Here is a 27808-nt window from a genome sequence, read left to right as displayed (position 1 = left end):
TTCTTGTGTTCCTTCAATTTGAGGTTATGTTTGGTTTATTTGTCAATTATACCAAAATTCAGATACAATGAGAAAAAAGTAGTTCAATTGGAAGACAGTCGTGTAAACTTTAAGACTTGGCAGAAACTTAAAAGGTCAAAAACGTGTATCATGGTGAAAAATAAAATTCTAAGGTTGGTAGTCAAAGTCATAATGATAAAGAAAGGACAGCTAGGAAAATACTGGTAATAAAATGGCAACAGGGAGTCATGAGGCTTGGGAGAAAGTTCTCGATACTATGAAAAACCAGAAAACCAATGAAAGTAATAAATAAAAGTAACTTGTATGGCCAGCAGAGGACACATGAACGTCGTCAGCAAGTTCACTTTGTAGGATCAGTAATTCCACCTCATTCTATTTAATTAAAAGCTAGTTGTTTTTTAAAGTTATGATTCAATAATAGCAACAATATACAAAGGATAAAATCTATTTCTTACAGATACCTTGAAAAAGAAAGTTTGTTGGCCTCACTGTTCTCCAATCTGGTGAAAGCTTGCCGACTTTTTTTTGTTTCTAAACCAGTTTTTACAGACGTGGCTGACAATCAGGTAGACTTTCAGATGTGAAAATAGGTTGAAATCGTTGACGGTCATGATGACCTCATGGAGCATAGGATGGTGAAGTTTGCCGGAGTTATCTGCAGATCAAACAGAAATGAAATAGATCAGTATCTTTAAGAATATTTGAAATCTATTTTGTTTTTTCAATAGGATTCATTAGTAGCACAAGGGGATTTCACTATGAAAACTCCACAGGGGCTCACAGTGTACAAATGAGAATTTGGCAGGCTTACTTATGCCATCTTCACACCCACCCACCCACACTCATGTTATTGTCTTCATTTTAGACCTAGATTTCACATGAGTGAAAACATGCAGTATTTCACTCAAACTTTTTGAGCTTGACCTATTTCACTCAATATAGTGATCTCCAGTTCCATCCATTTTCCTGCAAATGCATAATTTTGTTCTTTGTGGCTGAGTAGTACTCCGCTGGGTATGCATTGCCACATTTACTTCATCTGTTCATCAGTCGTGTGCTTCCAAGGCTTGGCGATTGTGAATAGAGTTGTGATAAACAAATAAACGTGTGCATGCAGGTGTTTCTCTTGCATCTTGCTTGGCACTCCTTCACATACACACCCAAGAGTGGCATAGGGTCTGTCTTTAGTTTTTCGAGGAAACTTCATACTGATTTTCATAGTGGTTGTACTAGTTTACATTCCCACCAGCAGTGTAAAAGGGCCCCCCCCATCCCCATCCTCGCCAGCATTTGTTGTTTGTTTTCTTGATCAGGGCCACTCTGGCTGGGGCAGCATGGAACCCCTGTCATTTTCACGTGCATTTCCTCTGTGGCTAGGGATAGTGAATGTGCCTTCACGTGTTTTAGGCATTTGCACTTCTTCTGAGAACTAATTCATTTGCCCACTTACTAATTGGATTCTTAACGTACAATTTAATGTTTTGAACTGTTTGCATATTCTGGATGTTAGTCCTTTATCTGATGAGCTGGCAAAGATTTTTCTCCCATTCTGTGGGTTGTCTTTTCACTCTGGTAACTGCTTCCTTTGATGTGCAGAAGCTTTTTAATTTGGTGCAATCCCATTTGCCAGTTCTTACTCCTATTTCCTAGGCAGTTGGAGTCCTATTCAGAAAGTAATTGCCAAGCTATGTCTCTGAGAGTGTTCCCTATGAAGAACATACAAATATTATTTTGAATGGCTAAAATTGTGTGTGGCTGTTATTGGCTTTTTATATGAAAGAGGCTAAGTGTCGCCACACAAAGCATCTTCGAACAACGGCTATTTAATAACTTTATCAAACTGCTTTCTGTATTAGGACTTGGGGAAATGTATACATCAGAGAAAAGTGAAATGAAAAAGTGATTTGCCTTACTTATTAAAGATTAATGAATTTGTTTTTAATGAAAGTAATTGAGATAATGGTCAATGAAATAAATTTTTTTACAAATAAAGATCTGTGTGTCATTATTTTACATTGCTGCTACTGTGTTAGACAGACTTCTACACAATGACAGAGGGTTATTTTTTGATTACACCTTTGGAGGTTTCAGGCCCTGATCAGTTGGCCTATGGCTTTGGTGCTATGGTGAGACACACATGACCATGGGAGCAGGTGACAGAGCAAAGTCATCCACGTAATGACCAGGAAGAAAGACCAAGGAGGGGGCCAGGGTCCCACACTCTCCTTCAAGGACACTGTCCCCACTCAAAGACCTAAAGGCTTGCACTAAGCCTCACCTCTTAAAGGTTCCCTCCCATCTGGGGACCAAGCTTATAGCACATGGGCTTTTGGGGGACATTCAAAATCCAAGTTACAAAATAGTGGAAAATTCTACTGGCAGTGTTTTGTTGTTTTCACCAGTTATGAACATCTATGAGAACTGGTTCAACCAAACAGAAGTAAGTTCTGATGACTCTCACAGTCCAGGACAGGTCACAAGAAACACTGAGGTTGGGGAAAAGTGAGGGGATCCCTGAGACCCTCCTCAAACACTGGGACACCCAGGAAGAGGCAGGAACATTGGTTCAACAGAACCTGGGTTGCTTCTCATTTCAGTGCTTTGCAAGTTACACATTTTCTTTTCAGGTTCTCCTGACAGACGTGTGGCTCACTAATTAAGATTCTCTCTGTAAGACACCTGGTGTGATGCAAGACAAGACGTCCATGGAAAAGCTGTCTGACATGGTAGCATGACATTGTTTTCATGTGTAGGATAAAAACCTGAAGCCAATCACAAATGCAAGGGAAACCATTATTGAAAAGTTATTGGACATAGTTACCTCCCATCCAGAAACACTCCAACTATCCACAATAAAATAAAGAGAGTTAAAACCAACAAAGACGAGGGAGATCCCTGCTCCTGGTGGCCTCCCACTTCATGGATCCCAAACTTCTTTCTTCCCCTTGGCGTTGCTCTGCCTCTGCTCTCAAGAGGTTAGCCTTTCCTTCTCTTTTCCTCCTACCTTAAGTCTTTTCTCTGCAAAACCTCATGTAACGAGTGCTACAAACATGATCTCTATTTTATGGACACATTGATCTCTTTCCTGAATTCTCATCTGCCTGCTGAACCTTCCCTACTTCAAATACATTAGTGCAAACCAAATTCACCATGAGTCATTCAGCCAACACTCCCTATTAGAACAAATCCAATGTGGCAGGCTTCTTCATTCTAGTACAAAAACAAGAACGTTTAGTCCCTGCCCTCAGAAGGCTCATAGTCTAGAGGGAAGGAGAGGCCTGTGAATAATTGAAAGACTGGGTCAAGCAGTGCTGTGGCCAACTTGCCCTGGGTTCAGGGTTAGTGCGTCTCCTTCCTGGTAATCCTCAGGCAGCAGTTAGACTTGGTTCAAGGCTTATTGATTGCATTTCCTGATCTCTTTTCAGTCTCTTAGACACCACCGCCTTGTTTGCACCTGTCATGGCTTCATATCAGCCTTTACAATGGGATTTTCCAGTGTTGGCTCACCGTCTCCTGTACATTTCATACAACCAGAGCTGGCATATGGGGAAAAGTGGCTCTGTGTCAGTAGAATAGAGAGAATCAACTCCAAGTTCATTTTCTGATAATGGATGAGACCTTGCCTCTGGCTCCCCTAGATTCCCTGAACACACGTACCCACATATGCACACACCATATACACACACACACCCATGCACATACCATGTATACACACACCCATGTACACACCCACCCACACACACCCTCTCTGTGTCCTTGTGCTCAGGGCACTCACTGTCCTTAGTGGCTCATGGCATCACCTCAAGGCGTGCAATTGGACGCCACAGACATGCAGCGTGCAGAGTCCAGAGCACACGTGGTGTCTAGCAAGTGCCTTCTGAGCTGACAGAAGTGCTTACAAGTTTCTGTGACTGTGAGCAATGAAGGGAAATCCACGCAGTGAATGCTCCGTGCTCTGCAAACACCAGCACAGCCTGTGATGTCAGTCAGCACACCAGAACACAGAAGTGCATCTGACCAGAGAGGGAAGGAAGCAGAGGCTGGGGGGGAAGGGCAGGGAGTGGCCAAGTCCCAGGTGGCAGACTCTGCAGCCCGCACAGCAGGCGGACCTCCAGCCTCCGTCTTCCAACACAACGTGAGGTCTCCAAACTTGTGTGTTTTGTGACTCCATCAACTTAACTCTGTGTTAATATGCCATACATCTCCAAGAAATGGATAATCTCAGGCCTAGTTTATAAAATTTTCATGAAATCCTAGCACCATTCTCTAAAGGACATTCATATGTTCTGGAAGACTTGATGAGGAATTCAGAGTCAGAAACCTAATCTGGATAGAATGGTTCCTAGGTGGCTCTGCCCATGACCAGGGAAAGACTCACCTGCTTCTGCTTGAAGGAGCAACAGTAGGTGACAGATGGGGGGCTTCTATTTCAGCGCCATAAATTATTGGCACATGGCTAAGAACATTGAACTTCATTGAGCCTCAGTTTTCTCACCTAGGAAATGGGATGGAGGTCAGAGCAAACTGCTCTGTAGACTTTCTATTTTTAACTTTGAGATTCTAGCATTCCGTGCTTGCATCACAAAGACACCTGGCTGCCCAGTGTTCCCATGGTGAGGAAGGCTAGATGGGGTGGGAAGTCTGCCTTTTGCACAGGCAGTTTCCTGAGCAATGTGGTCAGTAGGCTAGGAGGGACCTTCTCTGTGTCTGTCTGGCTGACCTGTCTGTCAGCTCTGGGCACAAGGCAGCATCTGTCCACTCATGACTGCCTACAGAAGCTGGTGAGTCTTTAATTACATGGTTACAAGCACTGACCCAGCCAGACAGGGACAATGCCATTGGCTGCTCAGACCCTCCTGTTGGCAAAGAGGAAATACGCTTTGACCTCATTTCCTGCCTTGTGAGGGCCTCCCCTTCATGCCAACAATGGCGGATTCATGACCTTCCCCAGGAAGTAAGTGATGCTGCTGGTTGTGACCCATTCCCAGAGAGGGCAGGGAGCAGGGCCTTTGAACTTTGATCTCTGGGGCAGGTCTCTGAAAGCTCTTCTGCCTGATTGAGTTTCTTGATTCCTTTGATAAGAGTTCCAAAAAAGGACTGTGACCTCAGCTTGGCCTCAGGTGGACTGTTCTGCCGGATCTTGGTGCCTCCAAGGGGTACCAAGACCTTTAATGAGAACGAGGTAATGGAAATGTGTAATCCAAACTTAACTCCAAAACAAAAGTCACCTTTCCGGCCACATTACTTGTACCGTCAGACTACTGTCTTCCCTTTGGGAAACTATGTTGGATCGGAGTTGAAAGGGCATCCAGCCATGACCTCATCCAAACACTGTCACCCCAATGCTCCTTTTGTGTCATTGCCTCTATCATAAAGCCGATGCTTCCTGAGAACTGAGTGCCCGCAAACCGCCCTGCTGCATGCTTTGCCTGGCTCTCTTAATTCTCCCTATTGTTCTGGGGTACACGACCTATAACCATGTCCAGTTTACAACTGAAGAGACAGAAGTTTCAGGAGATTGAAGAACGTCACACTGCAAGGAAGTTGCTAAACTAGAAAGTGGTGGAGCCCAGATTTGAAATTACCCCAGTGAGCAGACGTGACTGGCAGAGAGAAACACCAACCTGCAGCACCAGCTGGGTCCTCGGCTCCCTACCGCTCACCTGACCGCTCTGGAGCCTGAGCTTCGGAGGATGAAAGATGTAGAGTGAGACAAGGCTAAGATGTTTAATCCCTCCAACTCTGGAACCCTGGACACAGTTCCCTCTGTGAGCTCCTCTCTTTTCCTCTGTTCAGTGGGGAATGACAGTGATTGTGATCACAGTATTCACCAAGGTCGCTGGAGAGTCTGTAGGATTAAAGGAATGGCAATGTTGAACAGGAACAGTCATGACCAAGTGACAACAGGAAATGTGCTGCCTCAGGGTGCAGGGATTGTGTGGGAAGGAGGAGATGCTGACTGGCACAAAGAAGAAGGGAGTGTAAGAGTTTCAGCTCCAGATTAGCGAGATGGAGGGTTAGAGTGACAGCAGGAACAGGGTTTCTCTCTCTCTCTCTCTCTCTCTCTCTATATATATATATATATATATATTCCTTCCTTCTTTTTTCTTTTTCTTTCCTTCCCTTCCTTTTTCTTTTTCTTTCCTTCCTTTTCTTCCCTCTCTTTCTCTATTCCTCCCTCTCTCCCTCGTTTCCTTCCTATCTTCCTCAGAGTAGAGAAGGAGAAAACCTTATTCTAGTGGAGTGAGGACAGATTGAAAGATGAGGCAGTGGGTAATTCATCTGTGAAACATAAAGACAGTAAGTAGCAGAGGAAATGAAGCCTGGGGAGGGGATGGATGGTTTGCTTTCTAAAAAGGAAAAAATTCCACCACATTTAGGTGTGGATGGAAAGATAAAGGTTTCCTGAGAGAGGGGTGTGAATGAAGCACAGGTGAAATGAGTCCCCTTTCACAAAAGAGCAGAGGTGTCCTCAACAGACCATAAACACTGTGGGAGGGTGCTTGGTGAATGGGGTGCTCTCTGAATGGGGTGCTCATTGGGGGAGTACTCACTGAATGGGGGTGCTCACTGAATGGGGGATGCTCACTGAGTTGGGTGATCACTGATAAGGGAGTCGAAATGCCCTTTAAAGGCTCCCATTGCTATACCCCCAATTTCAAAAATATCTACTTCCCAGAAAAGCAATAAGGAAGACTGTCCTGAGGAGGGTGGATGCTCTTAACTTAAACATCAGTCCACCTTCTAGCACCAGCTTACTGCAAAATGTGAACAAGAATGACTACTTCGGATGCTCAGTGAGTAAGAGATAACACACACAGTGCCTCACCTGTAGTGGACACAACAGTAAATGCAGGGTTTCACCCTAGGAAATGGAGACGGCCACTGATGAGTTCTACACTCAGCGTGACCCACTGAGATGAATGCACAACTGAAGATCACACGACACACCTGGGTGTTGTGACACCTGGGTTGGGAATTTCCGTGTCACATATTAGACCAGTGGTTCCATGCTTACTTTACAGCTCTGAAAAGTTTGCCGTTCCATCTTGATCAATGTGTACAGTGGGAATTTGCAGAAAGTCAGAACACACAGGATGACAGAGAATACTTTACAGGGAACACAAGCTAAAAGGGTTGAACAAAGACTTGTGCCCTGCTGAGACTAAGAAGTGGTTTGGGGACTCAGGGAGAATAATTGCATTCTTTTCCCTTCTCTGCAGTTTGGTTACCACCGAGAAATGTGATCCAAAGTCAGGAAGTTCCTCTCCCTGCTCTCCGTCCTCAGGATAGCATGGCCATGCTTGGCTAAGGCTGTAGAAGGATGACCGGGGCACAAAGAGGGTTATAATTTCTATTACTTCAAGCAGTTTCGTTTTGGGAGCCCAGGTCTCTCTTGGATGCATGAAGATGGGGTGTAAAAAACAGGCTGTAGAGTGAAGCCGGTGCCCCTCCCGTGGGCCCACAAGTGGGTGTCGTCTAGGTGGTAAGGACTCGAGAGGACCCGTGACATGGCACCAAACAGCCATCAGAGCAATTGAAACACATACTTGGCTCTTTTTGAAGATACTCAGGCTCATGGTTCCACCATGATGAAGAGTGATCATTCCATCAGGCAGTTTGGTGCTGTTGTAATTTTTCGGCTACTCCTCAAGCATCTTTGTTTTACATTTGAAATCCAGGAAGGAGCAGCGAGATGACACGTCAGGACCCAATCAAGGGTCTGAAGCTGAGTCAATCCAGAGACTTCAGGAAGAGAAGTCCTGGTGTGAGCCCAGCCCCGGTGTGGAGAGCTTGATGAATCCACCATGAAGTAGTTTCCCAAGGTGACACCATTTCAGGGAGCCCTCACCCCACAGGCCCAGAGGGACAAGTGCAACCCTCTGCCGGCAAAGGCCTGAACCAAGAGCTGTCTGAGGGCCACCCGGAGAGGAGCGACTATTGATGTGGTCTAAGAAATTAAGGAGCACCACAGAGCTAGTTTATAACCTATACCACCAAAAAACGCCCTTCAAGATAATGAGGCTGCATGTTCACACTGCTTAAAACAGTTTTATGTGCCACCAACTGTGTTGCTGCTTTGCCTGGCGTCTTCCGAGCCAGGTACCAGGGTGATTCTCAGACTTACAGATGAGGAAACTGAGGCTAGGTGCTTCTGGCTGCTCATCTCAGGACATGATATGTGCTATGGCTCTGTCTGGGCCACTCCTCCTGGCTGACTTCTGTCTGCACCAGGTGTGTGCTAGTTCAGATGTCACCTCCTCAGGACTTCCTGACACTTGAACTAAAGGAACGTCGAATGTGCTCCCCAGCCCAGCAGTCTCCTGGAGGTTTCTCTTTGTGGCGTTTACCGTTACCTGAAATTACAGCATGCTTACACTTTCTACTGTGAGTCACTCCTGACAGAAGGTGGCGAGCATCAGATTGGTCTGATTTAGCCCCGTGTCCGCTACCTACAGCACAGCTCGGCACACAATGGGTGGCCCGAGAGTCCCTGTCCACAGGCAGCGGAACCCCTACATGCACCCTGCCTCCCGCCTCAGCTCCCAACACACTCCACACTGCTCTTCCAGGATGACACAAAATTCCCTGAAGTCCCCTCCATCTCACACTGCCAGTGCCTGAAGGTCAGGCGACAGAAACAGAGACACTTAGGCAAATGAGTTTTCCACGCAGGTCCCTGGGCCGACTAAATTGAAGCCAGAGAAGAGCCATAAAATGCTCTCTTGAAGATTAAATTCTGTCTCTTGTTGTTTTGAATGACTTTCTTCCTCTAATTCTCCCTGTCCTTTTGTTCAGGAACTTTTATTATGCTGATATCAAAATTCTTGAATTTACTTTTTGTACAATCTTTTGGACACAGATTCTTTGTCCCTTTGTGCTGCATTTTGGGGATTTTTTTTTGACTTTCACATCCACCTTTTAAATGTTTTCTTTGATTTGGATACCTTCTTCCCTTATCTCAAGCACTGGGTTTCCTAATGGATTTCCATAGATGTAATAATTCCATTAACTGGGATGACATGAGCATATTTGTTGGAGAGTTGCTTGGTCACTTCCTTGGATGGCATGGCTCCTTTGGTCAGGTCTTTCAGTCTCCTTCTGGGGACCCAGGTGCTCCCAACATGAGGTGGTTCTCAGGCATGTGTCTGTCTCTGAACTTGAGGCTGTGTGGCCAGCACTGCTGTCCTCAGCTGCCTCCCGTGACTGCAGGAGGGTGGACACTGCCCCTGCCATCTGCTGCTCTTACTGGAGTTCCCAGTCATACCTGCTTCTCGCACACTCACGGCTCTTGCCTCAAACTGACCCCAGTGCTGCCCACTTTTCCTGTGTCACCACACTCCAGGACTGAGTCCTGAAGCTGCTCTCATGCTGGCAGCAACTGGCCAGCATGTACTTTTCACCTCAAGTCTCTCCTCTGCGCCTTCTGTGAGCCTCACCCCTCATCCCTGTCCAGCAGAGATCCTGTCCGGCAACTGGCCCTTCCTGAGGACCACTGTGAGCTGAGTCCCTGCTCTTTGAACTCTTGTATCTCAGCACGGAGATATTTCTAGAACTGAAGGAGCCTCTAGTGCTGAACTAGGAAACAAACAAACATGAACCAGAACTTACAATAATCTGGGAAAAAGGTAATACCAGTGTGAGTGTCCACAACACAAGAGTCTCAGACATACCCTGTTGTCAAATGCCAAATCCCAGGCTCCCTCTTCCCAGCCCTTGCTTGCTGACTTAGCAAAAGCTCAGGTGTGAGTCAGCCGCTCCATCTGACCGTGTTACTCAGACAGACACCTAGAACCCCTTGCTGGCCAGGTGGCCACCGTCCATTGAACAGCCCTCTGACATATTTTCCTTCCAATCTTTAATGTATAAAATAAGATTCATTCCTTGAGAGTCCTTGTTTGAAATTCACCTACAAAGCCATCTTAACCTTATTTTCATTTAACTTTTAGAAAGCGTCTTATTGAGATATAATAGGAATACAGAAAACTTCACAGTAATTTCCACGAATATCCACAGTGGCTACACCATGTTCTCAGGACTCACGAAAAGAAATGGAAACATCACCACAGCCCAAGAGTACCTAATCCTGACCCCTTTTCTCCAAGACAGCCACTTTCCTAACTTCAAAACACATGACTCAGTTTACCTGTCTTTCCGCTACACTGTACGCAATGGAAACGCTCCTGCATCAGACTTCTACTCGGTGCTGTATTTGTCAGGTGTGTCTGGATGGTTGAGACCATGTGACTCACTCACTCTCGTTGCTGTGTCGTCCCCTGTGTACACCATGGGCAATTTCCCTTCTGTCGTTCATGGACTGTAGAAAAGCCCAGTGCTTTTTCTAGTAACCTAATATAAGACCAGCCATCTTTTTATTGAGGAAGGAGGTATGGGAGAGGAATGACTTTTTCTTTAGTTCAGATGGAAGTTTTTAATAGTTTTTCTGTTCATTGAGCTTTGCTATTTTCTCTTGGGTCGATTTATTTTTTTTTCTTTAAAATTATCCATCTTATCTAAGGTTTCAGATATTTTGGAGCAAAGTTGTTTATAACGGTTGTGTATGACTTAAAACTTTTGAATACAGATGCAACTAAAGCCTTAGCTTTATTCCAAATAGTACAGACTTTGATTGTTTTAATCGTTCTCTGGGTGTTTTTTGTTTTGTTTTTGTTTGTTTTAGTCAACCTCCTTCATAATTTCTTCTCTTTCCCTTAGGTTTACAACACTTTTCTGTACTTCGTTTATTTTCAGGCTGTCTTGTGTGTATTTTAATAAACGTCACTAGTGCTCTACATTTCAAGTACGACTTAGGTTGCACACCGTAGGCTCCGAAGGGCTCGCAGTCCTACACACCTTGTCATTCTCCCACAATTACCTCACTGACTGGAGGTGACAGTGACGTGGACCACTCAGCCCTCACCTTGGCTTACTGGGAACAGTTGGCCCTGGCTTCGCTTTGAAGTTGTGAGTGGCCTTGACTCACAGTGATGCATTGAAGAGATGTGACATGTGGCCTGGTCCCTAAAATCTCCCACCTTGGATCCTCCATGCTCTTTACCCTTCCCTGGATTGACACAGAGGAAATGATGCATAAAAGACAGATGAAGCAGAGACCAACGAGACCTTTGCCACTTGGGACCACTCCTTTGGTACAGCTCTGTCATTTTGGGGCCATTACACATGAAGCCCTTTTTTACCTCAGAAACTAGAAATGCCTCGCTAACATAGTTGCAAAGAATCGTGATTTTTAGTTTTAAAACAATTCGTTTACCTAAATTTTTTCTAATTCAATTGCTTTGTGATCAGACTATTTTGTCAGGTATCAATTCTTTGTGTTGAAGCTTTTTTGTGGCTTGATTGGTAGAAAAATCTTGGAATATTTCATGTGAGGTTTCAAAGTATGTATTTTGTATCTCTCTTTGATCTTACATGTCTATGATCTAGTTGGTCGTTTGTCATTCCACTATTCTGTCATCTAACTTTTGGCTACTAGACTACTAAAGAGAGGTTTTCCGATAACTTTTTTCTACTTTAATTATAGAATTGTTAATTTCTCTTTTTAAAAGTCAAACTCATAGGAAGTAGAATGGTGGTTGCTGGAGGTTGGAGGGTGGAGGATGGGAAAATGTGGTTAAAGGGGGGGAATCTTCAGTTACAGGGTGAGCAAGTTTGGGGACCTGATACAGCAGAGGTGATGGGTGATGGGTGATGGGTGTGGGCGTGGGGATCAGCTCAATGCAATGTGTGCAAGCATCAAGCCACCGTGTTGTGCACCATGAATATATTCAACCTTTAACAACTTGAAAATAAAACTTTACCAACATTAACAACTTGGCTACATCTCAGTTCAGAGGTTTTGAGGCCATACTTGATAAATTTTATGCTTGCTTTTCCCTTCGTTATGAATGTTTTGCTATAGGTCTATTAGTGCTTTGTGTCAGGTTCTGTTCCGTCTTATGTTCTCATCTCGAGGTTAGTATGTCTTCACCCCTTTCATTATCGTTGTTTTACAACGTATAGATAGATTAGATAGAGAGATGATTGATAGAGATAAATACATAGAGATAGATAGATAGAAGTAGATAGATAGACAGGTGATAGGTAGGTAGTTGGTAGGTAAATGATAGCTAGATAGATGATAGGTAGATAGATAGATGAAAAACATAGATAGGTGATAGTAGATAGATGAAAAACATAGATAAATGATAGATAGGTAGGTAGGTAGGTAAATGATAGATAGATGATAGGTAGATAGATAGATGAAAAACATAGATGATAGGTAGATAGATAGATAGATATAGGTATAGGTGTATATAGATATATGGCATGAATACATGTATACCACACTTCTGAACTGAGTCTTTTTCATCTCATGTAAGGACCTGTGTCTTTTAAACTCATCTATTTATAGTTACTGTGTTTGCTTACAAAACTGAGCTTATTTTCACCATCCTCATTAAGTAATTATTTTACCCGTGCTTTCTTTTTTTCTTCATGTCTCCAGTTACTCTATGGGATTAAGCCATGTATACACGACACACATCTTTAAATAACATATAGCACGTAGTGTGACACAAGCACCATTGTTAATCAGGTTTCTGTTGTCTAACTTTCCTCCTTCAGTGCTAGTTATTCATTCTGTTCTATTTTTTAGCCTTAATTTTCAGGGTAATACATTAAAAAGCTAATCAGCGCATCTCCACCTGTCTCTGGCACTCCACCAGCAGCCTTCAACTACAGCCCTCCTCTGCAGTTTCCATGTTCCTGCTGTTAGTGCTTAATTCTCTATTAATAATTCTAGCCATTAGCACTTCCTATGACACTTTACTTAAAGTTACTTAGATCATTTGGATTTATCGGAGCCAGTGTCTTGCATCTGTGGTTCCTGGATCCCATTCTTTCTTTCCTGTGAGGCGTGCTTTAGTGTGTCTTTCAGTGACTGTTGGTGAGTAGCAAGGTGTTTGGGTCAGGATATAAAATGGCTCTAAAGACTCACGTGTTGAAGACTTTGTGCGCAGCTGGTGGTGCAAGTGAGAGGTGACGCGATCATAAGAAGCCAATCTCATCAGTGAGCTGAACCTGAATGGCTGTGAGGAGGTGGGACCTGGCTTCAGGAATTTGGTCAATGAATGGGGTGTGTCTTTGAAGGGTGTATGGTGTCCCCAGCCCCTTCTTCTCTGCCCTCTCTACTTCCTGGCTACCATGAAGGGATCTGCTTTCCTCTGTCATGCCCTTCTGCCATGATGGGTCTGCTTGTCACATACCTAAAAGCCACCATGAACAAAAACTTCTGAAACTGTGACCCAAAGCAAACCTTTGTCCCTTTAAGGTCAGTGGCTCAGGTATTCTTGTCACAGAGATAAAAATTGTCTAGCACACAAAGTGAATTGGAAAATAGTTTCCTATCACTTTCATTTATTTTTTAAAGAAATTACTGGTATATAGTTTGTGTATTTCTCCACTACCTAAGCTAATGAGATTGTCATAAAAATATGATAATATAGATAGCTTAAACTGGCTTCAAGGTTGGTATTTTTTAAATCACATTGAGAAATAAACTTTAGTTTTATAAGTTTTTGACTTTGCAGAAAAAGTTTGAAGCTAGCACACAGAGTTCCCATATAGTCCCCACCCAGCTCCCACTGTTATTAGCGTTTGCATAAGTACAGTACATTTCTTACAACTAATTAAGCAATGTTGACACGTTATAATTAACTCAAGTACAGACTCTCATCAGACTTCCTTAGTTTTTATCAGATGCTCTTTTCTTCTCTGGTACCCCATGCCACACACCACTGTCGGTGCTTTGTGCTGTGATAGTTTGTCACACTTTGAATGCTTTTGGTGACCTTGCTGGTTTAGGGTTGTAGTGGTCAAATGTTTTATAAATTGTGGGCAGCTGAGATTTTTCTAATGATTTCCTTACAATTAGACTTATGGATTTGGGGGTGAAAGACCACAGAGGTGGGAAGTCATTTCATCACTTGATGTCAAGGAACATGACCAGGTCAACATGACTGACCACTGTTGACAGTCTTCTTGAACACCTGGTTGAGGTGGTGTGTGCCTCGTTCCTCAGCCTCAAAACTACTCAGTTTTACCTCTCTTTTCATGCTTTTCCCTTTAGAAGGAAATCACTGTAAGTGGTCCATATTTAAGGAGTAGAGCCTTGTGCTCCCTTTCCTAAAAGAGGGAGTACTTACACAATTTATTCAGCAATCTTCTGCATGGAAAATTTGTCCTTTTTCCTACATTTATGAATTTATTCAATTTCAATTTAAATATTTTATAAAATATTTACTTTACATCCGTGTTGTAACCCAATACTATTTTATTTTATCTAATATAAATTATTGGAATAATTCATTGATCAGTTATTCAGATTTGGCATTGGGGACTCCTTCCATTGGATTCTACCTCCCTTAGCATATCTCATCATTGTGGGGTTTTAAAGCATTTTCTTACCATTTTGGTTATTTCTTGTCCAATGTAGAATCAGCTATGTCCCCCCAAGGAGTCTTGTGTCCTTTTCCTGGAGATTGACAGTAGGAATCAAGATAAGGATGCTACGTAAACTTCATCGCATTGTGGTGTCATTTTTTGTGCCTGTCCCCCTGACCAGAGATACGTGTGTGGATATCACACATAAATTTATACATTTTGCTATATGCACCCGCAGTCACATCTATAAAACTGAACACACGCTTACTCATCTCTACCAGACCTTTTCACTACTTCCCAGTCGCGTTTCCATATTGACCTCTGTTGTTTTAAGATTACTGTATTAGCTCCTCTACAGTGGGCACAACAAACACTTTCAAGTTTTGGGTTTCCTGCCTTTCCCTATTCCTCCTGTATGTGTTCTCCACTTAGCATATGACCCATGTCCAATAATATCACTGCACTTGTTTTAGGTCTAAAGTCCACATATGAGGGAGAACATAGGATTTTGGCCTTCTGAGCCTGGCTACCTTCACTTAATATGATGTTCTCAAGTTCCATCCATTTACTTGCGAATAACAAAATTTGATTCTTATTTGTGGATGAGTAAAATTCCATTGTGTATAAATACCACATTTTCTTATCTATTCATCAGTAGTGGGGCATCTTGGCTGTTTCCATAACTTGGCTATTGTGAATAGTGCCGCAATAAACATGGGTGTGCAGGTGCCTCTGGAGTAACCTGTGTCACAGTCTTTTGGGTCTATCCCCAAGAGTGGGATTGCTGGGTCATATGGCAGATCTATGTTTAGATTTTTAAGAAGCCTCCATATTGTTTTCCAGAGTGGTTGTACTAGTTTGCATTCCCACCAGCAGTGTAAAAGGGTTCCTTTTATCAGCATCCTCGCCAACGTTTGTTGGTGGTGGTGGTTTTGATGATGGTTATTCTAATGGGTGAGGTGGAATCTTAGTGTGGTTTTGATTTGCATTTCCTTTATGGCTAGAGATGGTGAGCATTTTTTCATGTGTTGTTTTTGGCATTTGAATTTCTTCTTTTGAGAAAGTTCTGTTTAGTTCACTTGCCCATTTCTTTATTGGTTCATTAATTTTGGAGGAGTTTAGTTTTTTGAGCTCCCTGTATATTCTGGTTATCAGTCCTTTGTCTGATATATAGCTGGCAAATGTTTTCTCCCACTCTGTGGGCATTCTCTTCAGTTTAGAGACCATTTCTTTTGTTGTGTAGAAGCTTTTTAATTTTATGAAGTCCCATTTGTTCATCCTTTCTCTTAGTTGCTGGGCTGCTGGGGTTCTATTGAGGAAGTCCTTGCCAATACCTATTAATTCTGGAGTGTTTCCTGCTCCTTCCTGTACTAACTTCAGAGTTTTGGGTCTGATATTAAGGTCCTTGATCCATTTTAGGTTGATACTAGTACAGGGTGATAGACATGGATCCAATTTTAGTTTCTTACATATGGATAACCACTTTTCCTAGCAACATTTGTTGAAGAGGCTGTCTTTTCTCCATTGTATATTTTTGGCAACGTTGTCAAAAATGAGGTGGGGATAGTTGTGTGGATTCATATCTGGGTCCTGTATTCTGTTCCACTGCTCTTCATGTCAGTTTTTGTGCCAGTACCATGCTATTTTTATTGTTATTGCTTTGTAATATAGTTTGAAGTCAGGTATTGTGATACCTCCTGCATTGTTCTTTTGACTGAGTATTGCCTTGGCTATTCGTGTTTCCAAATGAATTTTAGGGTAGATTTTTCAATCTCTGTGATGAATGTCATTGGGATATTGATGGGAATTGCATTAAACATGTAGATTGCTTTTGGTAGTATAGCCATTTTTACTATGTTGATTTTACCAATCCATGAGCATGGGAGATCTCTCCACCTTCTGTAGTCTTCCTCAATCTCTTTCTGCAGGGGTTTGTAGTTCTCCTTGTAGAGGTCACTCACATCCTTTGATAAGTTTACTCCTAGGCAATTGATTGATTTTTTTTGAGGCTATTGTAAATGGAATTGTTTCCATATATTCTTTCTCAATTTGTTCATTGTTGATGTATAGAAAGTCTACTGATTTCTGTAAGTTGATTTTGTATCCTGCCACCTTGCTGTAGCTATTTATGGTGTTTAGGAGTTTTTTGGTAGAGTTTTTTGGGTCTTTAAGGTATAGGATCATATCATCTGCAAATAGGGACATTTTGACAGTTTCTTTACCTATTTGTATGCCTTTTATTTCTTCTTCTTGCCTAATTGCTCTGGCTAGGAATTTCAGGGCTATACTGAATAGGAGTGGGGATAGTGGGCACCCTGCCTCGTTCCTGACTTTAGGGGAATAGTTTCAGTTTTTCTCCATTAAGTATGATGTTGGCTATAGGTTTGTCATATATAGCTTTTATAATGTTGAGGTACATTCCTTCTATTCCTAGATTTCTTAGAGCTTTTATCATGAAGTGGTGTTGGATCTTGTTGAAGGCTTTTTCTGCATCTATTGAGATGATCAAGTGGTTTTGTCTTTGCTTCTTTTAATGTGCTGTTTTACATTTATTGATTTACTATGTTGAACCACTCCTGCATCCTTGGGATGTATCCAACTTGGTCATGGTGGATGATCTTTCTGATGTGTTGCTGGATTTGGTTTGCCATTATTGAGGATTTTTCCAACAATGTTCATTAAGGAAATTGGCCTGTAGTTCTCCTTTTTAGAGGTACTTTCTCTGGTTTTGGGATGAGAGTAATATTGGCTTCATAAAATGAGTTAGGCAGTTTTCCTTCCCTTTCTATTTTGTGGGACAGTTTAAGGAGGGTTGGTATCAGTTCTTTAAACGTCTGATAGAATTCAGCAGAGAATCCATCAGGTCCTGGACTTTTCTTTTTTGGGAGAGTCTTTATTGCTGCTTCAATTTCATTTTGTGTTACAGATCTATTCAGGTGATTAATATCCTCTCGGTTCAATTTTGGATGGCCATAAGTATCTAGAAATCTGTCCATTTCTTCAAGATTTTCAAATTTATTAGAATATAGGTTCTCAAAGTCTCTGATGATTCCCTGGATTTCTGTGTTGTTTGTTGTTATTTCCCTTTTTGCAGTTCTGATTTTACTGACGTTTTTTTCTTTCCTCATTTTAGTCAGGTTTGCCAGGGGTCTGTCAATCTTTTTCAAAGAACCCGCTTTTTGTTTCATTGATTCTTTGTATGGTTTTGTTGGTCTCTCTTTTCATTAATTTCAGCCCTTATTTTTATATTATTTCTCTCCTTCTGCTTGTTTTGGGTTTGGCTCGTTCTTGTTTTTGTAGGAGTTTGAGATGTAGTATTAGGTCATTTATTTGAGATCTTTCTGTCCTTTTAATAATTCTTTTTGTTGTCATTGTTTTCTGTGGTGCTGGGGATGAAGCCAAGCTCTTCACATGTGCCTGGCGAGCACTGCACCACGGATCCACGCTCCCAGCCTGGCTCACAGTGCTTTACTAACTTCTGGTCTGGAGCATGTCTCTGTATTTTGTTTGCAATCTGTATCTTACCTTTAGTGAGATGTCTGTTAAGATCTTCACCCTATTTTTAAGTTGTGAGGGTTTTTAATTGTTGAGTTTTAAGAATTCTCTGTTGATTTTGACAAAAATCCTTTCTCAGATATTTGGGTTTTGAAAATTCTTTTCTCCTGCTGTGGCTTTTCTTCTTATTCTCTTAATATGGATTGTTTTATTTTGTTTTGTTTTGCAGAACAAGTATTTTAAGTCTTAGTGAGTTCTAATTCCATGAACGTAGAACATTATCCCATTTACTTGGATCTCCTTTGACATTTAACTGAAGTTTTGTAGTTTTCAGCATGTACCTCCGTGCATATTTTGTATTTTGTCACTATAGTAAATAGTAGCTTTAAAGAATGTCTTCATTTTTGTCAGTCATTGTCTTCATTTTTTAATAAATTTTTAAGGATATATTCATAATACAAGGGGATTCATAGTGACAATTCCAAATAGGCTTATATTGTATATTGGCTAGATCACCCTCACCGTGTCTCCCCCTCAGCCCCCTCCCCACCCCACTTAAAGCAATTGCAAGAGATTTCTCTGTTCTGTTTCATATAGGTATATGAAGTCCATCAACCATATACCCTCACCTTAATCTCCTTCATTCACTCTCCCCCCCAAGTACCCCTCCACATACACTGTGCCTATTTTATAATCCTGTCTTTCATTATTAATATTTAAGTTGATGTTCAGAGGGTTTTCTCAGTGTACCCCGCTGTGAGTCTACTTTACTTTGGTCCATTCGACCCTTTCCATTTCTCTCCTCACCCCTTTACCTCCCACCCCATTCTTCAACAGCTTTCAGTACACATCCTTGTGTCCTCTCCCTTCACAGATGCTATGTTTTATGATATTGTTGATGCCCTATCATTCTCTCTTCCTTTCCCTCTTCCCCAAGTTCCATAGAGAAATTCCACTGTCGCCAACACGTTCTACCTCTGAGTTTGTGTGTGATCGTGCTGCTTTTTGTGTATATGTTTATCTTTGGATCTATCTTCTGTGTCTGAGAGAAAACATTTGTGTTTCTGATCCTACATTTAACGTGATGTCCTGCAGTTGCATCCATTTTCTTCCAACCCCATGGCTGAGTAAAACTCCATTGTGTACATAGACCACAGTTTCTTGATCCACTCATCAGTTGTGGGGCACCTGGGTTCTTTCCAGAGCTTGGCTGTTGTGAACAGTGCTGCGAGGAACATGGGTGCACAGGTGCCTCTATTGTATCCTGACTTACGTTCCTTTGGATAGGTGCCCAGGAGCAGTATCACTGGATCATATGGCAGGTCTATCTTTAGCTTTTTGAGGAATCTCCCTACTGCTTTCCAAAATGGTTGTACGAATTTCCAGTCCCACCAGCAGTGTATCAGGTTTCCTGTTAACCACATCCTCGCCAGCATTTGTCGTTATTACTTTTGATTGTGGCCATTCTAACTGGGGTGAGATGAAATCTTAGTGTAGCTTTGGTTTGTAACTCTTTTACAACCAGGGAAGTTGAACACTTCTTCATGTAGTCACTGGGCATTTCTACCTCTTCCTTTGACAATTCCCTGTTTAATTCATCTGCCCATGTCTTCATTGGGGTGTTGGTTCTTTAGGGGTTGAGTTTTTGAGTTCCCTGTAGATTCTGGATATTAGGCTCTTGTCAGATGAGTAGATGGCAAAGATTTAAAACATTTCACACTCCAATTTTCCATTGCTAATATATTGGAAAGCAATCAGTTTCTGATTGTATCCTAGGACCTTACTGTGTTTACTTATTAGCCTGGGATATTTTCGTCATTGAGTTGAGTCGCTGGGATTTTCCCATATGGACAATACCATTATCTACAAATGAAGACACACATTTCTCTCTTCCCATTCAATTTCATTTTCTTGTCTCATTGAAATTGCTAAGATTTCCACTATGATGTGGCATGGTTATTGTCACAAAGAATACCTTTCCCTTATTCACAGTGTTAGGGGAAAACTTCTAGTTTCTCTCCTCTAGCCCCTGAGCTATAGAAAAGCAAGAACAAACTCCAGGTTTAAAGTTACTTTTTGTCAACACTTTGAGAGCCTAATGGTCTGTGACATTTGTTGTTTTTAATGAGTAGTCTGCTCCAAGCTGCGTCTTTCTTTCCCAGGAGATTTTTTTTCTTGTAGCTTTTAAGATTTCTTTATTTCAATATTTTGCCATTTTTCTACATTGTCACCAGGTGTACATTTTTTTCCTCAGTTTGCTAACCTATCAGTGCACTTAGTCAGTCAGAAAACTCATGTCTTTAATTTGGACAATTATCACTAATTTTCTTTTTAGCTATCTTCTCTCCCTGTGCTTTCTATTCTGACCTTCTGAAATTCATATTTAATACATGTTTGACATTTTCATTCAGTCTTCTATGCCTTTAAATATCACTTTTACATTTTGGTTTCTTCAACTCTTTGTAATATTCTATATGAGGCTGTCAAATGACTTCTCCAGTATTCACATTGGCTCCATCATGTCTGAGCTTATTTTTAACTTTTCTAATTGAATTTTTAACTTTTTAGATTTTTCCCTATATTTCTTGTTCCTAATTTTTTTGTTTTGTCCAAATAATGCAACATGGGATGATGATGGTAGTCTATTCTTTTCTTTATGTCTTTTAATACTTGAAATATACTCCTTTGAATTCTTCTCAGGTTATTCTGATTTTTTCAACTTGTGTGCAAATTCTTCCATCTAAATAAAGCCTTCAGATATGATGGATTACCTCGGTCCCATTATCCTTAGGAGTCTCTGGATTTTTTTCCATGGACTACACTTGGCTCTGGGTTTATCTTGCAAGCTCCTCTTCTGGCTCAGAGCCCTTCAGCATTTCCAAAATTATACCATGTTTAGTCGCAGGGTTGTCCTGCCTAAACTGGTCACGACACTACTCTTTCATCTACACCATGTTGGCAACATCTTCTGTGCCATTGGTTCAAAGAAGAAGTCAGAGAAAAACCAGAAAAGAAGCTCTCAGCTTCTTTAAACTTGCCTTGTGGAGTGTGATCACTTTTCAGGTGAGACACCAGGTGTGCTTGCAGCTCTGGTCTCGTCTCCTCTAATACTCCTCCATGGACTTTGATCGTGGCTTTCATCACTCCTTTACGAGGTGACACTTCTCCTACAGCAATTCAGTTCCTCCCCATTCTGTGGCTTGTAAATAGGGCAGCCCTATGACCCAGGGCTCAAGGGGCATTCCTAGTCTAAGATTTTTTCCCAGAGGTTCTGTATGGTTTTGAATTCATCTGAGATTTTTCACTTTAAGTAAAGCATGGTTTCTTGCAATTATATTAAAATAACTTTGGATAGATTTTATGGACCTCTGTTTTGTCTTTCTCTCTCATGGTATCTTCTAAGAGATATGTGTGCAATGAACGGAGTTCTCTCTTTTTAATGTATTAAAAAAGTGGAAGGCCTTATTATAAGTGAAATACTTTAATCAGTAATATACATACGTGGTCCAGCATTGTAAAATACAAGAGGACATATTGGGACCAGTCTTTCTTCTCTTTTTATGGTTCTGCCATCAAAAAATAGGTACATGTATACAAGAAAGTACAAATATAAACACAAATGTGAATGTATTTTTGCACAAATATTATAATAGTTTTGTATCTTAGGGTTTTTTTTAACACTGTATGTTGGCGATCTTTCTATTTTAGTGTTCAAAAGTGTTTCTCACTGCCTTTTAGAAGAAAATATTATTGCATTTCATGGGTGTACTTTATTTTATTTAACCAGTCAGTATCCTATTAATGGACTTTTTAGATTTTTTTTTCCTGAGTTGTTTGTCCTGACATTTGGGTAAAAAAATCTCACAGATACTATTTGTGGATTTTTATTCTGAAGGTGAAATTTCTGGATCAAATATTACATTCTTATATTTCATATGTTAAAATTTTATTATATGGTAAATATATTATTTGGTTCATGTTATTTTCCCAAGTTGGACCTGTAGAAATTATTAAATTAGATCACCCATGTAGGTGGATGCATTTTCCTGACAGTCAAGTATTCTGACATTCACCTGTTTGAGAGACACATCTCGGCATGCTCTTAACGTGATTTTTGTTGCAATGCGGTTGAGTGTTCCCTATGCTCCACACAATTGCATTTGTTTTTGTTAGACGGTCTGCTTATTTCCACTATGTTAGCCTCCCATTGCAATGAGAAAGTACCTTCGATAAACAACTTAAACAGAAGAAATAGACGGAGCTCACTGTTGCAGAGGGTTTGCTCCATGATTGCTTGGCCATGTTGCTTTGTGCCCAAGGGGAGGGAGAACGTGGAGGGTGGGATGGGAGGGGGAAAATGGTGGGGCAAAGATGTTTGCCTGATGGTGTCCAGGAAGCAGAGAGCAGAAGGGACAGGGCTCCCAACACCACCTTCCAGGGCACACCATGCATGACCAGATTTCTTTCTTTCTTCTTTCTTTCCTTCTTTCTCATTCTCTCTCTTTCTTTCTGTCTCTCTTTCTGTCTCTCTCTCTCTCTCTCTCTCTCTCTCTGTCTCTCTCCCTTTCTCCCTTTCTCCCTTTCTCCCTTTCTTTCTTTCTTTCCTTCTTTTTCTTTCTTTTTGTGGTACTGAGGTTTGAACTTTGAGCCTCACACTTGCAAGGCAGGCACTCTACTTCTTGAACAAATCCACCAACCTAGTTTTATGTTGGGTATTTTTTGAGGTTGGGTCTCAGAAACTATTTGCCCAGGGATGGTTTTGAAGCTCACTCCTCCTGATCTCTGCCTCCTGAGTAGCTTGGATTACAGGCATGAGCCATGGTGCCCAGCTCTGATTTCCTTGCAATAGCTTTGAGCTCCCTCCTAAACATTACACTACTTCCCAACTCCACTGTCGGCTGAGGCCTAAATCTTCAACACATGAGCTTCCAGGACATTTAACATCCAAAGCAGACGGTGGAGGGGGGAAGCTCAAGTGGTAAGCGACTCCCTAGCAAGTGTGAGGCCCTGAATTCAAATCCCAGTAGCGCACACACACACACACACACACAAAAGGTCCAATCCATGACATCCCTTACCGTGTTTTGGATTGAGTTTTTTTCACTTGCGAATTTGCAGGAGCTACTCATGCATTAAAGAAATGTTTCATCTTTGGGTGTGACTTGCAATAATTAACCCCCATTCTTATATGTTTTTTGATATTGCATCTACTCACTTTTACTACACAGAAGTTGCGTATTTGTATGTGGTAAAATTTAGCAGTCATGTATGGTTTCTGTGTTCTATGGCATAGTTCAATTATAACTCATTCTTGGATTGAGAAAGTTGCTCATGTCTTCTTCCTTATTGTATGAGTCTCTTTTCCTAATGACTTTAGATCCTCACCTGTGAAATGTTAAATTTGGGTGTTTATGGTCCACATCATTTCTGTTTCTCTTATTTGTTATTCTCATGTGTAGTACTGGATTATCTTATTGATGATTAAATGATGTGTGTTCCTATTTGAAAAGATACTGCATGGTCTCATTCCAAAACACACACCGGGTAGCAGCTGGTGCTGGTGAGATGAGTGGTATTCACACATCGCTGGTGTTTTCCCACACAAGGGAACTGCAGACCAGCACACAAACACAGAGACAAAGCCAGAAAACTAAGTTTTCTCTCTCTTTTCTTATTTTGGAGGTATTGAGGTTTGAACTCAGGGCTTCATGCTTGCTAGGCTGGTGCTCTACCACTTGAGCCACTTCACCAGCCCCAGAAAAGCTTCCTTATTCTTTGATTCAGTAATAGCACTCCTGTTAGATATTAAGAAACATAATTCAGGTAAATGAACATTTACATGTGTGGAAATATTCTCTGTTGCCTTGCTTATTGTAGAGAAAATTTGGTAAGAGGCTAAATGGCCAGTAATAAGGGAATCAATAATTAATTTTTGGAGATGACCAAAATGGATTAAAATAATAATTATGGAGGCTCTGTAGCCACCCAGAAAAATATTGTGGGTGTAATGAATTATTAAAAGCAAAACAAACAGTGTAATAATGCACACATAGAAAACATTTATACATGTGGGATTGAGCAGTGACTCATCTCAGTCTCTCTTAAAATATTACATTAGTGGGAGAGTTTTCAAAGTTTCACACAATGCATCGTCATTATTTTCATGACCCTAGGTGAGTTTTATTTGGAAGTTTTCTGAGACTTAATATAATAGGTATATATGTACCCATTATACTTATTGTGTTTTTATTCTTTTTTATTTCTTTCTTTTATCATTTTTACATTTACTTACATGTGTATACATGGTTTGGGCCTCCTGTGTTATTATTCTTAAGCTATCAGTCAATTCGAGACATCTAAGTGTACTAATTATTTTGCTAAGAAGGAGCTAATTCAGAGATTGCCATAGAATAATAATATTAAAATTAAAATTTGAGTCATTAAAAACCACTTTTTAAGATCTGTCTTGTCAAGCATAGTTATAAAGATGTGCCACTGTTGCCCCAATGTGAGGAAGGAGAAGGAGAAGGGAAGAAAAGGGGAAGGAAAAGGAAAAGGGATGAAGGGAAGAAAAGGGGAAAGGGAAGGGAAGGGAAGAAAAGGGGAAGTCTGTGTAATTCCCACTTCCAGGTTTCTCTTTTCTAGATATTGGGTGAAAATAATGATACATGCCCTGCTCACCTCATGGGATCGTGCCAAGACTGAAATGAAAGAAAACACGAGCTTAAGTGAAAGTTACTGTAATTATAAAAGTGCTTATTAACGCCATTCTCCTTCAAAAGTTACAGGGATTGACCTGCTTTGAGGAAATAATGCCACCAGTCCCGCTAACGCATGCTGGGGCTGCTAAGGTCTTGCAGAGATGTGGCTTAAAATGAGGCCAATTACGTCCAGCTGGACACTTTGCAGGGCACCAGCATCCCATGCAACCCCCACCTTTCCCAAGAACATCGCTTCACAGATCTTGACCTCAGTAGAGACTGAGAAAATGCCCAGGCTGATGTTGACTTTGAAATATCTGACAGGACACAGGGCTGAAAGCATCTATCAATAATTCATTTGCAGGGCAGAACAGGATCCCTGCTGGTTTTAAAGCCATTAATTGGGTGTTAGACTCCATTAAGTCGCTGTAGATGTGGGAAGCATGTCTGAAGTTTAAAAAGACATAGATAGTAAAGGCATTCCCCCCGCCACACACACACACACACACACACACACACACACACACACACACACACAACTGGTGTGACTTCTTTTCCAGTGGGAGAAAGGCTTAGGTCAAAAAGGGCTGAAAATTGAAATTTGATACCTATGTTTCTTTGGTCTTTGAACCTAGGAAACAAAAAAAGATGGTAGAATGTCCTGAAACCAAATAGAACAAAATCTTTATGTTCAAAGTTAATTCACTGCTTCATGATTTTGTAATGAATGTTATTTGCAGATTCTTTATTAGAAGCATATATTTTAAAGACAGAAAAGGAACTCAAGATCAAAGATAATTTGCCAAGAAAATTTTGTTTAAAACTTTTTCATCCAACTCTAAGATAAATCTTAAGCATAATCCAAGATGATTTTTGTAGCCATTAGACCCTAAAGGCCAAAGCAACAGCAGAGTCTGGGACACCTGGGTGGACAGGGGTGCAGGGCAATGCAGGGACAGCTCGGGATAGAGCCAGTGGCAAGTGCTGAGTTTAATATTTGACCAGATGAAGATGAAGTTCAATTGGTCATCCTGTACATGTGGTCTTTGACTGATTCGGGATTAGAGATTGCTACTTTGTCCTGTCTTCAAGGGTTGTCCATCAGCAAGCAGCATCTTCACTCTGAGCCACAGAGCACGTGTATTATAATGAGGGAAGCCTGTCTAACATTGTTTTCATCCTGTCATTTGTCTCCCTGAATCGCCATGGGTGCGCCCAGTGGACAGTGCCGTTCTTCTACCAGGCAGAGCTTTTCCCTTTGTGGACTTCACACCAGCCCCCTTGCTTTGTAGACAGACCACCCTCACCAGCACTCAGCTCTCAGGAAAACTCAAGGCAGGTGGGGACAATTATTTGTGTTTCAATTGTTCAGATACAAAAAACTCAGACCCAGAAAGTTGAAGTGAGTCTGAAGATGATTCAGAAATACAGACATAATTCTGGAGAGATTTCTGTCCTTGTGTCACTTTGGGCATCATTCTATGAGGTCTTCACAGTCCCTTAAGTTAGGGACATTAAGGAAAGGATCATAAAATTAGCATCAAGTCCATGCAAGGCCTTCCAAAGTCAAACTCATCAGAATGACACACTAGGAGGTGACTGACTCTTCTCACAAAGAGTAAAATCTCCCAGCCCTTCTCTCTTACATCTTCAATTTAGGAGGTTCCCAAATGTCTTCTTTCTGTTCTAATCCCAGCGCATGAGCACAAGGGAGCACAAATGTTAGGGCTGTTGTTTATGTGATGGGCTGATGTAAATGCTTTTCTTTTAAGAACACTATTTTACCTTGCCACTGTACCTGTATCATCACGGTTAAAATCAGGACATTATAAACAGCAGCAGAAGCATTTATCCAGAGTGACAAATCCACACCATGCAACAGTGTTCACACAGCTCACAGCCACACGAGATGCATTCTGGAACAAGACAGGAAACAGAAACCCAAGCGTGGAGTATTGTCACGAGGAACTTTGTCACCGTGGGATTCGCCACCACAGAGTCAGTGGTTCAAGTGACTTGGGGACTATGAAAATGGCCACAGTCTTTAGTGCAAGAAATGCAACACGAGCCTGCAAGAATTTGGTAACACTGAGTTTATTTTATTTCTTTATCACCATGGCTATTTGTGTCAGGAGGGCTCTCAAAGCCAAGAACACAGAACTTGCTTCGATAACTGAGCTCTCAGTCCATTCCTCTCAATGTGAGATGTCTCAGGAGGGAGTTTACTTCCAATTCCAATGGTTTGCAAACATACTTTGAATTAGCTCCCTTCTCTTGTCAGTCAACTCCCAAATGGTTATTATGATCTCAGTCGTGAATATGGAAGTGGGTGCTGAGTATGCAATTTGAATGCAAGTCCTGTGACACCACAGTTAATTCCATTTGCAGAAAAACAGCAGTTTAACAGATTACGCAAAGCTGCAACTTAAAGGGAAATCTCAGTGCTCTCACTACCACGCTCTTTTCTCCATGGTGTTTTTGGGCCTTTGTAAGAATACTATCTGCATTTAAAGTTCCCTCGGTTGTAGTACAGTATGTCTAAATATCTCTTGCTCCAAATGATCAAGACTTCATAAAAGTGGCTTTGAACTTCACAGAACTAGAAGTTGCCTTACTCTTGCCTTTTCTTCCTGTGGTGGGGTCTGACCAGGTTGCTCAGCTGGCCACCAGTGATCCTCTGCCTCAGCCTCCCCAGTAGCTGGTGGCCTGGCACAACTGCCCCCTCCTATGTGTGAAGTGACATAATTGAAGCAAAGCAACGTGTTCTTTGTGACGAACGTGATCTCAGACCTGTGGCTGCGAGTCAGACTTTCTCATGAAGAGCACGTGGGAAGGAAGAGTGAGGAGGTGTGGGGACCTGGAGTGAGATAAGAGGGAGACACACGTCTGCCTGTGGAGAAGGAATGTGACTGGGTGTGAGCGACCCTGCGGACACTCGGCAGTGGCACATTTGGCAGGTTCTTTTTGTACCTGAAAATGCAACTCTTAACAAAATAGCAAGGTGTGCATATTAACTAGGAAAAGCATGAAACCATAGTTAACAAGATATCATCCAACTGAAGTACAAAGAGAAACACCAAGTAGCCTATCATAGTGCATTATTATATTTATTATTTGTTGTTTCACACTATCATTGATGCATTGGGGGT

At 41.5% G+C, this 27808-nt stretch overlaps 1 long non-coding RNA gene across 1 annotated transcript in view; it reads right to left on the bottom strand.

The window, feature by feature from the left end:
* Positions 1 to 394: 394 nt before the first annotated feature.
* LOC141419205 (uncharacterized) overlaps positions 395 to 27808 on the bottom strand; it is an 89203-nt gene continuing 61789 nt past the window's right edge. Inside the window, exons 2-3 of the long non-coding RNA XR_012443868.1 lie at positions 5646 to 5869; positions 395 to 676 (exon numbers count right to left, since the gene is read on the bottom strand). This is a non-coding gene — a long non-coding RNA (uncharacterized lncRNA). The remainder of the gene's footprint in view (positions 677 to 5645; positions 5870 to 27808) is intronic.

Source organism: Castor canadensis, chromosome 19 (assembly GCF_047511655.1).
Source record: "Castor canadensis chromosome 19, mCasCan1.hap1v2, whole genome shotgun sequence".
In the NCBI taxonomy this organism is placed as follows: domain Eukaryota; kingdom Metazoa; phylum Chordata; class Mammalia; order Rodentia; family Castoridae; genus Castor; species Castor canadensis.
The sequence above is the reverse complement of the archived record's forward strand: the minus strand, read 5'-3'. Positions and strand labels throughout refer to the sequence as shown.